Raw genomic sequence first — 6000 nt, 5'->3', positions numbered from 1 at the left:
CAGGTTAAAGTTTTTCTTTAGTTAATAGCCTGGAACAAGCTATTAACAAATGAGGTGAGTGTTCGAAGATGACCGCCTATAAATGAGTTATTGTTTATAGAATAAATATAACACCAAAAGTATAAGAATTAAGAACGACGGTATCTGCAAGTACATGGGTCAAATTGTAATATAGTTGTACAATGAAATACCAGAAGTATTTCGAGGATCGTACCCAAAGGAGGATGGAATAAATTAATGAAAATATTTTTACAATAACAAGTCTAAGTAGTAGTAATTATTTCCTATATTAAGATTAACCATAAAATATATTAAAAGGAACAAAAATAATTAAGTAACAAAAAAAATAACGAGTAATAAACAAACAAACTAAATCGATAAACCAATTATGAAGATTAACTTGCTTCAAGGTTTGTAACTAACTTCGGATTAGGGTTTTGAGATGGACTAGTAATTGTTCAACTAATTATTACCTATCGGCTTCTAATTAACTAAATGATTGGTTGATACTTGCTTATCTTCCGACCTCACTTTCTCAAACAAAATAAATTGCGATTTACTCGATTCTACTTATCTTCTGACCTCATCTAGCCTATGATAACTTATTAGGGTTGTCAAGCCTAATAGTTTAAGAACACATAATTTATACCAACTAATCCTTCTCAAGAAACCCCGAATCCTCTATTAATCACATCCCCATCCACTCGTTAATCTCCTCTAAAGGGATTTAGCCACTCATGTTATTTATAATCTCAACTTCGACAATTCAGAGAAGAAAAGAGATTTGAATAATCGTGGATTTAATACCAAATGGGGAACACAGTGGCAAATCTCTCGATTAGAATAAAAAAATAAAATGAATACAAAGGAAAATATAAATTGAATACTTAAATTAAATAAACAAGTCCTTGAATCAAAACTAATTCAAAAATAAAAATAACAAGGTATTTAAAAAGCCGAAAAGAAAAGAAAAGAAAATAAACTAAAACTAATTCTAAACTACGAGGGTTTTTTAAGGCGTCTAGGACGATTTAGTTACATTCAACCTTTAATATCTTATTTATAGAGGTGTTAGCAGCCCAAATTAGGTATTTGACATGTCCTAGATCTTCCAATAAGTTTGATTTTGTGGACGAAAATATCCCCAAAATACTTGGGTAGCATGTCAGCCTTGTGTCCCTTGCGTGGCACGACATGACATGCAACTTCAGCTTAATGTAGTTCTTTTGGTGCCTTGACGTATTGGGAAGCTTGTGCAGCACTCGACCTTTGCTTCCACATCAATTGGGCCTTTATATCTCTATTCTACACACTCAATTGAACAAATTAGAACAACCTAAGGCCTGTGTTGACCGATTGGGTCACAACACTTACAAAATGTGCTAAAAATACTTATTTTTATTAACTTATAATCCTAAGGCCTAATTACTGAAAATTTAAATTTAAATTCTAAATTGCTTAGAAAATAAACTCCTTAAGTGCAAAATTGACCCAAATTGACTACTACATTTGACGACATGTCAAAAGACACTTTGTGGTTGATCTTCGCTGTGAAACCTGTGGAAGTGAGGTTGAGACCATTGGCCATGTGCTGCGGTTTTGTCTTCCTACTATGTTACTTTGGTTGCAGCTTATATGAATTGATAAGCTACATGAACTTATGAGTCTGTTGATGGAGGAATGGTTGTTTACTAATTTTGCGAATACTGAACAGTTCGTTGTGGACCCATACAATTGGGAGTGTTTGTTTGGGGCATTGATTTGATGCCTTTGGAAGCAACAAAATAATAGGATCTTTAATCAGGAGTATATTGGTTAGGAGAGCATCATTTAGATAGCTCGTCGATTATGTGGCGAGCATGTTGTTGCTTCATAAGACTAGTGTACGTCCCATGGGAAACACAAAGGCCATGCGATCATAGTTTTATCTATTGGGCTAAGCTAGATATGGTTGGCTTAAGGTGAACATTGATGGGGTGGGGAGTTTGCATGTCAACTGTGCAGTTGCTAGAGGCTTGGTCAAGGACCATGATAGATATTGGCGTATTGAATTTGCTCAGAATATTGGGATTTGTTTGGTGTTAGAAGCTTAGATGTGGGGCACTTGTGATGGTTTGCAATTGATATAAGAGATAAGTATAACACTTAAATGGTTGGACGAATGACCCTTCAAGAATTCAGCTTTTAAAATAAATGAGTAATTTAATAATCAATTAACAATTCCACAGGGTTTTCCTGTTAAAGCATAATATATGAAATGACTTTCTGATAAAATTAATCTCTTATAGTAAAAATGTCCAACAATATACGAGAATCTAATTACAATTTGAACTTGATTTGAAGAGTTCAAACACAAACAAAAAATAGAGATTTAAACCACGAGATACCCCGGTATCTACACATATTACAAAAATAGGAACACCATACTCACAAAAGTTTGGATATGCTGGCTTAGTTCCTTAATTCTTCCCAAACTACAATTTAGTATTACCTGAAATGAAGAAAAGAAACATGGTAAGTTCATGAGAAACTTAGTGAGCTATAAAATAATTTACTTCAAATTTTAAGATTTGCCAAGATTCTTGCTTAGCTTAAACTTGTGAGATCATTTTCCACAGCTTATATTTGAGCATAAATTATATAGTGGTGCAATACAATGTGCATGAGAACTCCCCCATGAAAGATCGTGAGCCATATAGTCTTTTCATATAGACTTGTTGCATAATATCTTCATATAACCCACTGAAAGGAGAGAGAGTCATTTCAGATTAACTTGGCGGACAATCCTACAAACTTTTTAATGTAGATTCTAAATGCGGACTCCTATATGTAAACTCAGAAGAATATTCATGGATACAGCGACTCATACATACGTATTCATAGAAGAACTTTACAATCATGGTGGATTCATACAAGCAAACTTTGTTGTGGACTTCATTTGGTGAAATATCATATTTAACTTTAACATAAAACTTATCGAATAAGTTTGGCAGACTTTTATATCATTCATAACTTTCATATACCATGGCCATGGGCTTGCTTACACATATGTGGCTTAAAGCCTTAGACTCCACAGAGTCTCATACATACATAGAACACAAATTGGGTTATATTCATTTGCGCATATATCTCTGTACAATCCAACTGAACCTTGGCAAAGTCGAAAACCATGTATATACATTCTCCATACTATCTGCTTGAACCTCCACAAAACTAGATAACATGTGGCACAAAAGTGCACAACATGACCTTTCTTCATCTTTCATCCGCTAAAACAACCCTCCATCCTCCGCGTATCATTCATAATTATAACAGGCTTATAACAGCATTCGACTATTCATTTTATTGATAATACAACATATTATACCAAACATAACATTTAGCGGACCATTGCAATGATAACTTCATCAATAATTACTTTCCTAGTAAAAGTTTATCAAATAGTGAATTAGAAAGTATAATCAAACATGGAATTGTAAAATAATACTTTATATAAACCATTCACGATAATGCAACTCATTATCAGTAGAGCATGAAGACAACCACAACATGGAAACACAGTACTAATATACATATATTTAAAACAACCACAAAAAGTTTGAGTTTAGAAACTCAACTACAAAATACCCTGATTAACACAAATTACACCTGCTTAGCATTCCCTTTATCACTTGGACCTCATCTTTCTTAGTTGGCTAAATATAAAAAATTATATAAAGATCAAAACGAAGGTATACATATGTAAGAAACTTTAATCCATATGCATGCAGAAGAACTATAACTAGTATCTACTACTTTAACATCACAATTCAAAATGAATCTGTAATAGCCTAAATTTCAACGATGTCGGAAATAGTGGTTCGAGACCACCAAATCCAAAAAATAAACTCGTAGATTATATTTTTTAATATTTATGAGCCAATGTAGCTTTTAAAAGATTTTTGAAACAATAAATCGTGTTTTATAAAGATTTATTTGGTCAAGAAATTGAGAAAAAAAGTATCGAGATTTCAATGTTATAAACCGAGTCATAAATATTTTTATAAATATTTACGGAGTGTCAATAAGGTAGTATCAAAATTTTGTTAGAAAATTTTGACGTTTGGGTGATTAATTAAATAAAAAAACCTAAATTGAAAAAATGTGTAAAAGTTGCTAGAAGGATTAAATAGCTCAATTGTCAAATGAAGAAGGACCTAAAGTGCAAATAAGCCCAAAGGAGATATTTTGGGAGGCAATAGCTGAGAAAATTAGGAAATGGGTAAAATAAGGGTAAAATTGAAAAATTGCCAAAATTAGCTAAATAAAATAGGACCAAATTGGAATATCTAGAATTCTCTTCATTTTCTCTTCATTTTCGCCAGCTGAAAAACAACCATGGAAGAGGGTTCAAGCTGGTTTTCATACTCTAGCTTCATGTAAGTTTAATTCTCGCTTTCTCCTTAACATTTCTAAGATTTTAGACTTTTACAATTGGGTCCAACTTACTATGTCATTAGTTTTTGATTCCATGGCTAATTTTTTAAAGTTGCTATGGATGAGTGCTGGAAGCATATGATGAATAAATATAGAATTAAAGCTTTAATTTTGATATATGATGATTTTATCAAGTAAAATTGATGGAAATTGATTTTAGGACCTAATTATGAAAGAGTTAGGAATTAAGGTCTAGTGCTAAAGTTCTGATTTTCAGGGGTTATGATGTAGTTTAAAATGATAGAATAAAGTATTAATTGAGAAAAATTAGCTCAATTGAGGGGTTAATTGAGCAAGGACTGAATTGTATGAACTGTAAAATTTGGGGTAAAATGGAAATCAACATTTTGCATTAAAACTGTTTTGGATAGCAGTAGTAGTCTAAATTTGAAAAATCACCAAAAATTGTAGAAATCGAATGAGAGGATGAATAAAATATGAAATTAAAGCTTATTGAGTCTAGTTTCTTACAGAAGAAATAATGTAAGCAATGGAATTATAAATCATGAGATATAATAAATTTTGTGAGATAATGTCAAAATGATTTTGGGTTCCCCTGTTCTAACTTTATAAAATCATCAAAAATTGAAAAACAAATTAGGGGCTTAAATTTATATGTTTAGAATTCTGAATGAGAATATGTTCAAGAGAAACAAACGGGAACATTATTCGAATCCTGTACGAGGAGATAATTAATTTTTAGTGAATAAGGGTTAGAACTGTCAGACAGTAGAACAAGGGTGACTTTAAAGAATAAACTATACTTATTAGCTAAACCAAAAATTCTGAAAATTTTATGGTTTCAGGGAAAATTAGCGGATCTTAATTTGGAGCTCCATAGCTCAAGTAAAAAATAATTTAGTGACTATGACACAGATGGACAACTTTGGAATATAAATATAAGTAAATAGTGAAATTATAGATAATGTTAGTTATAAGCGTGTTATATACATTAAAGATGTGGAATGGAGAAGAGGAGGAGAAAAATATGTGAGTGACTTATGCATAAATTGGTCACATACTCAATTATATTTGGTAAATGTTAAACTTTGTTAAAATGAAAATGTTATAAATTTATGTTTGAATTAAATGTTATATATGTTAAAGAATAATTTGAATATTTGATATTGCCTAATAAATGAATATCCGATATTGCTTAGTAAATGTCAAGCCAAATATAAAAAAAAATATGTTATAAGTTATGTGAATAAATGATGAGTAAAAGTATATGCATATGAGAAATTTAATGAAAGTTAAGCCCATACATGTTTCTTGATATTTATATGAATTATATGACTACAATGTGATAAGAATAGGTATTAGAGATCATGATCAATTCGAATAATTATGCTTTGCATAATTATGTTGAATATAGAGAAGCAGTAAGTTAATTACCATGTTATACGAATTTATTAAATATTACATGTTTACTTTGTTTTACTTTTTCCCCTAATTAATAATGATTCGATAAGCTCTGGTAAAGCCTCGTACCCTGTTCCGATGACGGATACGGGTAAGGGGTGT

Source organism: Gossypium arboreum, chromosome 1 (assembly GCF_025698485.1).
Source record: "Gossypium arboreum isolate Shixiya-1 chromosome 1, ASM2569848v2, whole genome shotgun sequence".
Lineage (NCBI taxonomy): Eukaryota > Viridiplantae > Streptophyta > Magnoliopsida > Malvales > Malvaceae > Gossypium > Gossypium arboreum.
The sequence above is the reverse complement of the archived record's forward strand: the minus strand, read 5'-3'. Positions refer to the sequence as shown.